General features: G+C 38.5%; 1 long non-coding RNA gene across 1 annotated transcript; it reads right to left on the bottom strand.

Moving 5' to 3' along the window:
• Positions 1–9,004: 9,004 nt before the first annotated feature.
• On the bottom strand, positions 9,005–12,212 carry LOC108705085. Its single transcript, XR_001933736.2, has 3 exons — positions 11,206–12,212; positions 10,697–11,091; positions 9,005–9,601 (listed from the first exon to the last, which is right to left on the bottom strand). It is a non-coding gene; the product is annotated as an uncharacterized LOC108705085 (long non-coding RNA).
• Positions 12,213–12,551: the final 339 nt, after the last annotated feature.

The following is a 12,551-nucleotide window of genomic DNA, read 5'->3' as shown; positions in this document are numbered from 1 at the left end:
TGGTCACAGAACAACCCCTCAGTGACTTCTAATATCCTTATCATTTACAGTAGGGGGTACATTATCCCTTATAATACATGAGTGATACTCAGAGTTCCCTGTATAACTCAGCCTGTAGCCTTGAGCCTTTATATGGTCACAGAACAACCCCTCAGTGACTTCTAATATCCTTATCATTTACAGTAGGGGGTACATTATCCCTTATAATACATGAGTGATACTCAGAGTTCCCTGTATAACTCAGCCTGCAGCCTTGTGCCTTTATATGGTCACAGAACAACCCCTCAGTGACTTCTAATATCCTTATCATTTACAGTAGGGGGTACATTATCCCTTATAATACATGAGTGATACTCAGAGTTCCCTGTATAACTCAGCCTGCAGCCTTGTGCCTTTATATGGTCACAGAACAACCCCTCAGTGACTTCTAATATCCTTATCATTTACAGTAAGGGGTACATTATCCCTTATAATACATGAGTGATACTCAGAGTTCCCTGTATAACTCAGCCTGCAGCCTTGTGCCTTTATATGGTCACAGAACAACCCCTCAGTGACTTCTAATATCCTTATCATTTACAGTAGGGGGTACATTATCCCTTATAATACATGAGTGATACTCAGAGTTCCCTGTATAACTCAGCCTGCAGCCTTGTGCCTTTATATGGTCACAGAACAACCCCTCAGTGACTTCTAATATCCTTATCATTTACAGTAGGGGGTACATTATCCCTTATAATACATGAGTGATACTCAGAGTTCCCTGTATAACTCAGCCTGCAGCCTTGTGCCTTTATATGGTCACAGAACAACCCCTCAGTGACTTCTAATATCCTTATCATTTACAGTAGGGGGTACAATATCCCTTGTTATACCCACTGAACAGTTATTTTTATGTAAACAGCCTCAGCACATTTATAAAAATAAACATCACATTTCAGAGGTAATGGCAGACAACAAGGAAACTGGAGTTCTTACTGGTCTTCTCCTTCCTGATGGGGGGGGGGAGAGAGAATATGGAAAGTAGACAGCCATAAATTTCTGCAGAGGACCCCTTGTATGGGCAGTAAATACTGTAAGTGAATAAGTAATATGAGATGCAGCCGTAGCTCTTTAGCCAATTCTGATGTACATTTTAGGACCAAGTGATGCATGAAATATTACATAATGAGATATTGATACAAGTTTTGCAGTTTTTTTATGATGTTTAGATGAAGTTTGCTAAATTATTAGTGTGTCTTCATTAAATAACAGACATGAGTTTTTGTTTATAAAATATATAAAAAAGTTATCTGGTCTTACTTATATTCTTGAGGACACAACTGTTGTGCCACATTGATACGGATAACTGAATTGCTGCTGAAGCAAATAAAAGTATCCACACTCTCTACTACGGCCCCTGTTCAGATATGCAGTCATGGTACTTTATTTATAAAAAACACAATTACAAAGGCCCCATAAATCACAGACGTGCAGATGCATGAGTCACGTCATGTTTAAGTGCGATCCTTCAGCAGACTGCCGATGTAAACCCGCTCCCCCCTCCTCAGTCTGCACAATGTGAGTTATTTAATTTTGTGCTGATTGACAGGGTCCCATAGTAAGGAAAGGAATATATGAATGCAGTCTGATGGCTGCTGCTTCGCATTAGCTCCATGATTTCCACAAGGACTCAGCTATGTTCATTCAGATGCTGCCTCCCAGAGGGCTGACCGCTTGTGCATTTTGAGGCATCTTGTGGCCGGAAGCTGGTCTGCACTGGAGACTGACTCTGTGGGCCGCCGGGGGATCTCACGTTGGCGTTAGCATACAGAGGGATAACATGTCCGGGGCTGGCGGTATAAACTGGGTTGGGAATGAGGAAAGCAACAGTGGCGTGAAAAAGGAACCCGGTGATCCTGCAATACCAGAGTGCCCCCGCGCGGCCCACTTGACTGCAGGGTAGAGCAGCCCCTCAGGAATTTGCCCGAACGGACAGACTACCAGTCCGGGCCTGCCCCTCATATAGGAACATGGGGGATCAGATAGGTAATGGAAAAGCCTTGTACAAATACTTATCACAAATTATAAGAAGCAAACAAAGTCAATATTATGATAGATGCAAAAATGGTAAATTCCGGCGTCGGCATATCTTTAGGCTGTTGCTACTAAACTGCATAGGACATTAGCTACTGTTTCAGGATTTCCATAGTTTGAATAGACCTGTTACACATTCTATTGAGTTGCCCAACATTAGATTATTCCATCATTCCATTGGTGGGTTATGTTCCTTAGTATTATACACAAGAGCAGGCAGCTGTTATGGTTAGACTGTGTTTATCAGTTCTATCATACCGGTGTTTTCAGTAGTATAAGCAGCACTTGTATAGGAGGTAGGTCTATTCAGTATGGACATTCTGTGAATGCAGTTGCAGTGACTACTACCAGCACTAGGAATTATTGTGATCTAGATTGTATAGGGTTATACCAATACAGATAACAAGTTAAGAAGTCCTCTTTCTCAGCGAACAGGAGTCCTTGGTCTAGTCTGGATAAGTGATCTGCCTCAGTGCAGACAACCCACTACCAAGAACTCCTTGTGATCCTGGACACAAGTGTCTCCCATGTCCCAGCAATGCAGCGTCAGTGTTAGTGAAGGACAAGTCTTGCTGCAGCGGTTCTAGAACTCTTAAGTGGCCATTCTAAGGTTGGCCTAGTCAGAATGCCTAACATAAATGACTATACTGCATTTCATCAGTGGTTCACTTCTTGGAGACTTAAGCTCCCCATAGACGCGACGATTCTTCTTGCCGAACAACCGATTTTAGGGAAGTTTGACCAATCCTTCGAAATTATCGTGCGGTTAGTGGGATTCGAACAATCGTGCATTCCGATTATTCGGCCGACATCTGTCGGGAAATTGATCGGCCAGGTTAAAAAATCTTTGTGGGTCCCAGTGCAATGTATCTATGTCTGCAGGGCCAAGCAGCTCCCCTTTGTTTTCCTGCCAAATTCCTGGTCTTTTAAGTTGATGGTCAATTCATACGATAGTACAATCGTTCCGAGAAGATCGTGGTCTCACGATCAGGATCTGATCTTATAAAAATCTATGGCCAGCTTAAGACATGTTATATTTCCTCTCCTAAGAATAAACAGGGGGGGTTTCACAGTTCATCTTCTGTCTGCAATAATCTAACACTGTCAGATTGGGGTTCTCTGGCAAAATTCTACATGATGAGTAGACGAATCACTCAGCAAGTCCAGTTGTTTTTAGATTGACCTATACTAGATATACCATGACCTGGATGAATGGAAATCTTCATAGTCATATCAGTAGGCATGAATACTTAAACATAAGAATCTTAAACACCTTGTTTTGTGTGGAGAAAGGCCACAGCCAAAGTTTATTAAACAGCATCTGTAATTACTCCATTAACATTCACTGCTTAAATGAACAGTAATAACCAAGCCCAGCTCCGTACAATTCCAGAGCTTGCCATTCAATGTATATATGAGCCCCGCCATGGTATCGGCCAGGAGCAAATGATCATTTTAAACATCCGCCATTAATGAATACATTTATTATGAACCGTATAATTAACTGTGACATTTTTTTTGTAATCTTTTTTTTTAAAACTTTTTAAGTAACTCGAGGGTGGGTGGGGAACTTCTCCTGAAGCTATCTCCAGGCTGCAGTGACACGGGTGCTGTGAGGGGGTTCTATATATAACTTATTTTCGCGGGCTATCTACCCACAGGGGGGGCCGCCAATCACATACCTGCTGGCCCTGATGGCACCTGAAGTGCTTTTAAAACTATAGAATACCATGGAGGTATACCTTTAATAACTAACCCTATATACAGTAACTCTATGGATATATCTGGGATCTGATTCCCATTTACCTACTGTCATGCCACTATCCCATGCCCACAAGGGGCTAATTTCGCCCCCAACGGGACATGCAATTAAATTGTGTCTTCTTGTTTCAGGTATATCAAGTCCAGGTTGCTTTTTGAAGGGAGAGTTTTCTAATAGGGCTCATTCCCTAATAGTTTACTCAATACATCATGGAACTCTTGGGTACTTTATTTTATTTAATATGAATCTTGCATAGGGTTCTTCCTTACATATCAGGGTCTCGCAATGAGCACAATGCATTTAGCCTTGGCTTATCAGTTGGGAGATCTTGCTCTGTGCTTTGTATGGTTAAGGCCTGGGTCCCACAATTCCCATTCAACAAATGTCTCACTTGAGCTTACTCTGTGTGAAATTGTTGAGGAGTCAGGTTATGGGAGTCACATGTTCCTCACTATAGAATAATGGCAGATTCGATTACAGAATTCAATACCTGTATGCATTTGCAGGAATTTCAGTTTTTCTCAACCTAGTTTGAACATTCACAACCACCGTTTGGTGTTGATTTTAAGAACACTTGCCAGGATACATCTCCTTTGAGGTTTATACAATTCCTATATATTATCAGGGAGGCAATGAGTATTGGTTGCCATCTGGTTTTTAAATTTCCTTATAGGCAGATCTTGTGCCTTAACCTCTGTTTTTATTTTTTGCAGGATCCTCATCTTTAATATTCAACTATTTATAAGCCTTCAGCGATCCATTATAATATTCACTATATAATACCCCCCCAATAAGTTAAGCTTGGGCACATCCCACACGTAGCTGACATGGAGATGGCCAGGGTAAAGAGGAAAATGACATTATACTTACGTGATTTTACTTTCCTGGTCATCCTCCATGTCAGCAAGTTTATTCCCACCCTTAAGTTGGCCATAGACGCAAAGATTTAGCTCAATATTGGACGAACAATCGTACGTCCTCATCTCCCGACCTGCCACTAACCATCAGATGAAATAAAGTAGTAAAAGAACAGATGAGCTGATGTTCTGCCCCTGACAGTAATCGTACGACAGTTTATGTCCAACCAAAGCTGGTGACAGTCTCCCATAGAAAATCGTACGATCGGCGATACATACAGAGATATGATCGGCAGCCAACAAAAATTTTCTACCGTGTCCTACTCCTATCGACTGAACGACCAATAGGCATGGCAAGATAAATGTTGGGACACTCCACACACGATCCGCTAAAAGTATATGATCAGAACCAGACCTGCATAAATTTAAACCATCAAAAACACTTTCCATTTTCTTCTTTCCACTGGTGCATAAACATTCACACATTTCACTCTGCATCCTTCACAAACATATAAACCAAAAACAATCTACCAGGAATCATTTCTTCTACTCTATCTAGTTTTGCATTACAATCTTTAAATACAACAGCTAAACCATGTTTTCCTCCTGACCAAATAGATAAACCTTTTTTCCAATTTTATTTATACTTCTTATATTCCATCTGTAACCTAATCCAGCATTCTTGTAAAAATAAATTATATTATATTGCAAAGAACCAAAAAACACTTTTGCTGGGTTTACAGATGCCCCATACATGGATCCATAAAGTCTCCTCTCTTGACATGGTTTGTATAATGTCACTTCCCTGCCAGTGAACTTATTTCTGGACAATGTCTATGAATTTTAGTAAGGAGGGGTCAGAATTGTGATGTGTTTTAAAATGCGCAGACACTTTGTGAGTTATTAGTCCTTTTTTAATATTGTTCGTATGTTCTCGTATTCTTGTTTTTAAACATCTATTCGTTCTTCCTATGTATTGTAACTTGCAGGGGCATTCGAGTAAATATATAACATTATTACTATTACAGGTTATTACAGTTTTAATATCAAATACTTCTTTAGTTACATTGCAAAGACATTTTTTTACTTTTCTTTCATTAATTGTACTTGTTTTACATCCTTTGCAGGTTCTGCATGTAAAAAATCCCTTTGTTATTCCTGTGTGAAATGGATCTGCCAGTTTTTTATGATAATCTGATCATTAATAATTGCTTAATGGTACACGGTTTCCTGTAAATTACACGTGGATTTTTGGATAAATGTTCTTGGAGATCTTTATCTTTACAGAGTATGTGCCAATGTTTCTGTATGATTTTTTTCTAACCTTTTATTTGAATTATTAAATGTGGTAATGAAAGAAATGCGATTGTTTGAGGAATTATTTATATATTTATTTTTCAGTAATTAGTTTCTATCTTTTTTATCACACTTTTCTTTCGCTTTCTTTAATATTTCTTCATTGTATCCTCTATCTTTGAACTGCTTGGTTAAAATTTGGCATTCATTCTCATAGTTGGTTTGTTTACTACAGTTTCGTTTAATTCTATTGAATTAGCTGTATGGTATTAAGCCATTTTTTGTGGTGGCAGCTCTCGTGTAGGATAAATCCATTGCAATTAGTCAGTTTCCGATATAAGTTAGTCTCAAATTTCTCATTTTCAACAGAAATAGTCAAATCTTAGAAATTAACATTTTTGGTACTATAATTGCTGGTGAGTTTGATATTATAATTATTAATGTTAAGGCTGTTTAAAAATTGTGAGTTTGTTTTCTAGACCATCCCAAATAAATATACAGTCATCTATGTAGCGTCCGATTTTCTAAAAAAAATCCTCATAAACTTCTTCTCCGACAGGTGACATCATACAGCCCTCTCTTGGATGGCCAAGATCTCTTCTGTCCTCTTCTACTCTTGCATCGAAATCTCCTCGTCAATAACATGGACCGTATTCTTGATCCAGACAAATCCTGGAACAACATCATCAGCTTCTATTTCTCCGCACAGGAGCACTCCCGGTTTCCCCCTCAGAGTAGGGTTACCACTGGACTGTTAGCCCATCACAATGACATTAGTCAAGCTATAAACAGCAAGCTTCAGCCTTTCCATCTCTTACATTACTTGGTCTTTCAACTTTCCCCTAAAACCATAGGGAGAGAACAACCCACCAAGTCTCCTTCATTTCCATATCGGTCAAAGTTGACCAATCACAAGAGGACTTTCCAATCCATGTTAAAGACTGCCTGCCAACAACATAGCCCTTTGCCTAGCCTCTATGACAATTTGACATTGCCGCTATCCCGTAATACCATAGGGAGAGAAAAACGGCAATGTCTTCTTCATTTCCATATCGGTCAAAGTTGACCAATCACAAGAGGACTTTCCAATCCATGTTAAAGACTGCCTGTCAACAACATAGCCTTTTGCCTAGACTCTATGACAATTTGACATTGCCGCTATCCCGTAATACCATAGGGAGAGAAAAAACGGCAAAGTCTTCTTCATTTCCATATCGGTCAAAGTTGACCAATCACAAGAGGACTTTCAAAGCCACATCAAACAAAAGCTGTCAATAACATAGCCCTTTGCCTAGCCTCTTGGACTGATAGCTCTATTGATGAAAGTGTATGGTTCTTCCTATACTTTTTCATGTAAGTGGGCAATCTCTAATAGTCATTTTTTTAAAAAAATTCTTTTATTGTTAAATGCAAAAATTTAAAAACAATCATTTAAAAAAAAAATGTTCATAGACATTTGAAACATAGTATACATCATACAAAATGCAAAAGAAATTAGTCATATATCCATGATTTCCACTTTTTAACTTTCTAGATCCCTTCTGCCTCATTTCCTAGATGTCTCCTCTCACTCAAAACATAAAGAAAAAGGTTACTTTGAATTATTGCTGCAGACCCTTCTACATCAATTTCCTCTTGTAGGAACACACATATATTTTTAACATGCCATAAAGCTTCCTTGATACAGTTTACAATCAACCATAGAATTCTGACTTTGTTTTAATCTTAATCATCTAAACCAAACGTCGTCATTTGATATGTCAAAATCTGAATCCCTGTTAACCCTTTTATAAATGTACTCATTTTCCCCCCATACTTTCTTTGCATATTTGCACTCCCATAATACATGATTAATATTTTCAAAATCTTTACACTCCTCTCGTGGGCATTTTTTACTGTCAGCTAACCTCCTATGTCTTTGAAATACCATAGGAGGTAAACACACATCCATGCTAAAGCTGACCATAGACGTGCGGATATAGTCATGCGGCGACGAACGATCCGAGATCGATCGTTCGTTAAATACAATCGATCCACCATTAACACAAAAAGTATGATCTTAAAAGATATCATCGTTTGGCAGAGAATGGTCGGTTGAAAGTAACCATTAACATAAAGATGATGGTCGTTAGATTACGAAAATGTAAATTCCGGAAGTGACATAACATTGTGGGCGGGTTGGCATGCATTTAAACGAAGGATCATTGTGTCTTTGTCCAAACGATCTTGGAGAATGAAGGTTCTCAGCACAAGGGGAAGAATGAATTCTTTCTATACTCCATGACACAAAGCAGCACTTGCAATTGCACTGTTCTGTTCCTTAAAAAAGAAAAAATAGAAGAAAGAGGTCTGTGTGGAGCAAAGAATGGCTTTTAAAAAGAGAAACCCTTTCACACATGGCACTACTGCAAGAACTGAGGGAGCACAACCCTGAAGATTTTAAAAACTACTTGCGGATGTCTGATTCATGCTTTGAAGTTCTACTTGAGGCTGTGTCACCTCTAAACCATAGACAAGACACTGTCATGCGAAAATGCATCTCTCCCGAACAAAGACTGAAAGCTACACTAAGAGGCAGATGTATCAAGGGTTGAATTTCAAGGGGTTAAATCCCTCAAAATTCGACTGGGGAATATAATCGAATAGGCAATTTGGGCAAATTTACGCGCTGGCGAATAGTCGAATTGGCGAATAGGTGCACGATCGAATATTTGCTCGAAGGATTTTCATTCGATCGAATGCCTTTTTATTCGATCAAAAACTTGGAAAACAAGCCTATGGGACTTTCCCATAGGCTTTTAAAGCAATTCGGTAGGTTTTAGGTGGCGAAGTAGGCAGTCGAAGTATTTTTAAAAGAGACAGTACTTCGACTATCGAATGGGCGAATAGTCACAGCATTTTTGCGCTCGATGAAGTACTTTGACTATCGAATGGCGAATAGTCACAGCGTTTTTGCGCTCGAATCATTCTATTCGAATTTACGCCAATTCAATAGTCGAGGAGCACAAAAAACTACTCGAAATTCGAGCTTTTTATTCCCTCTATTCATTCACCTGAGCTTGGTGAATGGGCCCCTAAGATTTTTGGCAACAGGAAGGACATTTGAGGATCTAAAATTCTCTACGGGAATATCTGCATAAGCACTTGGCCATATAATCCCAGATACATGTCGTGCAATTGCGGAAGCCCTCAAGCAAGAATATTTACAGGTAAATAACCATTTTTTTTCCACACTAGTTTGATGTCCTAGAAAATGAGCAGCCAAAACAACAAATAAATAATAATATAACAACAATATAATAATAAATATAATAATAAACTAATAATACAAGTGCAACAAAACTAATTCAGAAATAAGCCTTTGGTCTCCATCCATTCTTCTTAGTTTGGATGCTACTGTGTAAGAAAATGCTTCAAACTCATCCCCAGGCTTGTGAAGGAGTGCTTCAGCATCTGATAAAATTTGATTGCTGAAATCATCCATCCTTTGTTTTGGCTTTCGATTTTTGGTTGCATTACTTTATGAGCGTGGAGTAGAGGGTTGAACTTCAGAGCGTGGGGTAGAGGGTTGAAATTCATTGTTTACAGTGTTATTTTGAGTACTTTCATTCTGTTTGAAAACATAGAAACAACAAGTTAATACAATTTTTCTTTAAATATAGTTTCCGTCAACACCAGAAGAATGGCTACAAGTTGCTAAGCAGTTTGAAAACTACTGGAAGTTCCCAAATTACGGTGGTGCCATTGATGGGAAACATGTGCGAATTAATCCACCAGCCAAACTCTGGATCATATTACTACAATTATAAAGGATATTTTAGTGTAATACTTCTGGCAGTAGTAAATGCTAAGTATGAATTCATCATGGTTGATATCGGAAAAAATGGGAGGGTATCTGATGGTGGTGTTATAGAACAGACTTTGTTTTACCAGAAACTGAAGGAGAAGCAGTTACAATTGCCATCAAACTCTGAAACAAAAGAGGGCCTAAATTTTGTTTTTGTGGCTGATGAAGCCTTTGCCTTGTATGAAAATTTAATAAAACCATTCCCACAGAAGATACTGACACCAGCAAGGAAGATTTTCAACTACAGACTGTCACGTGCAAGACGAGTTGTTGAGAATGCCTTTGGTATTTTAGCCAATCGATTCAGAATTTTCCATACTACTATCAATCTGTCTCCCCAAAAAATAGATATTGTGTTTGCATGTTGTATACTACACAATTTTCTGAGCCGGAACAATGCAAATAGTTATACTCCTTCCAATCTGATTGATCAGGAGGACATACATGCCAGAAATGTTATTCTAGGGGAATGGAGAAATGAAAACAATGGATTTATTGAACTACAAGGCACACAAGCACACACCAATACTAGAGATGCCAAAAGTAATAGGGACAGATACTGTATGATGATTATTTTACTGGTGTTGGAGCTGTTGACTGGCAATCTGCTATGGTGTAATACTGGTTTTTGATATACTGTCTGACTGTAAAGCCAAAAATACACATATATAAATTAGCTATACAGTAAACAGTATTAAGGTGCCAAAAGTATAATAGGGAGAAATATGTTGAATATTTTACAGTGTTCACCGGAAGTCTGATATCTTAACACTTTCTGTACAAATATAATGCTGCTTAATATGTTACACAACCACAATTTTGGAGTATTGTTTTGAATAAAACTTTTTTTATACTTACTATTGATGATACTGTAGCTTGTGTGAATTCTGATATGGTATCATTTTGGCTTTGGAGTTGCTCATTTGTTTCATAGCTCGAAAGTGAGTTTCTGGATACCTCCCGGTCAATAGTAAATGTCAGGAGGTCATAGTACCACAGCCGAGGAACATAAACATCGTCAGCAGAGGCCCCGGACTTTTTTTTTTTTATGGAAATTTTGTTTTTTATGAAATCAACATTGGATGCCGGATTAATTCTTTTACATAATTCATTAAGCTTTGCATATGCCTCATTTCTTTTGTGACGATTAGAATAATCCTATGATTTAACTTTCCATAAGCATGGCAATGAATGGTACATATCAATAAATTCCTTCGGAAATTCAGGGTTGAGAAATTTCTCTGTCATTGTACCTATAAAAGAATAGTAAAAAATAGCATTTTTCATTAGTAAAATTCTAATTAGCTTATATGAAAGTAATTAATCTCTAATATTTTATTAAAACGATTATTCGTTCGTTAACTTACCTTTGTATGAAATAGCGCCAACTGCAAATCACCCAGCACAGTACGCCAACGAACGTTCGTTTGAATCTGCTGGCTACAAGCAAAGCCTTTTGTTTTCGTTTGTCTCGCAAGACCACGCCACTGCTACAGCGTGTGTGTGAATGTTCTTTCGTTCGTTCATTCAAAAGCGACAAATCACGGAACAGCTGTGTCATTTGTTTGTTCAAAGTGCCCTGACCAATCAGAAAATGTACCTGCGTAGCGTGAGCCAAAACGTTCGTAATACGTTTCTTCATTCCAGTACTTCCGGTTATGTCACTTCCTGTTTGCTGCGTCACTGTACTCACTACTCAGAATGGAGATGAACACTGAAGGAGGTAGTGCTGCGAAGGCTGTGTCTGAGGACATGGGCAATCCACTCTCCAGGCAATCCAAAAAAAGGTGAAGCCAGGCAACAACAGGGGACCTTGGATATAGATAAAAGAAGGGCAAGTCCTATGTCTCGTGCAGAGATGATTTGGTACAATATTTCCAACTAAAGGATTATGACTGTAAAAAAACTCACTACAGTCGGCCCAATACAAGGAAAGATAATATTTTAAATGAAGTACTTGAAGCTCTTCACGTGAAATTTGGAGTGACTCGTTCCAAGGATCAATTGAGGAAGAGATGGTCAGATCTGAAATTGAAAGAAAGAGATCAGCTGAAAAGTATTATGAGGATCATCAAAAAAAATGAGTTTGGGTAACTCTTTGTCATGTAATTGTGATTATTTTACTGTGGCGTTTTAACGATCGTTCATTAGTTCGTTCGAAAACTCGCTTATTAACCTATGTTCTTCCTCCATAGAGCAACAAAGAAGGAAACAAATGATCAAAAAGCAGTACGCACCTACCCCAAAGGACCAACATTATAAAGATGCAGGTGAAACCAGTGATAAATGGCCACCATCATCTCAGTCACAGCACCATCATGATGAAGCTAAAAATGCCACAGAAAGCAGTCACAAATAGCCACCATCATCTCAGCCACATCAGAACAGCCCTGAAACGGTGGATGATGAAACAGCAGAAGTGCCTCACAGTTCCTCACAAGATACAATAGTTTTAACAGGTATAGTTGCACGTGCATGTGAGATAACCAGACTTGCTATAAAATATTCTGCTCACTTTTAATTATTATTTATTATTATTATTATTGGGAAATACCCAGAAGTCTAGCATCATTTGAAGCCAAAGATTTTCCTGGAGCCTACAAAGCTGGAGCATACAAAGTAATTAAAAGTGCATTGCACAGTTGCAATTACTTAAGGAGGCAGTTTGTCTTTGGAAGAAAACCTTCATTCGGTGCTTCAGGAAATTTAAATG

The sequence above is a fragment of the Xenopus laevis genome, chromosome 1S, assembly GCF_017654675.1.
Source record: "Xenopus laevis strain J_2021 chromosome 1S, Xenopus_laevis_v10.1, whole genome shotgun sequence".
Taxonomy (NCBI): Eukaryota; Metazoa; Chordata; class Amphibia; order Anura; family Pipidae; genus Xenopus; species Xenopus laevis.
This window is presented reverse-complemented; position numbering and strand designations above follow the sequence as displayed.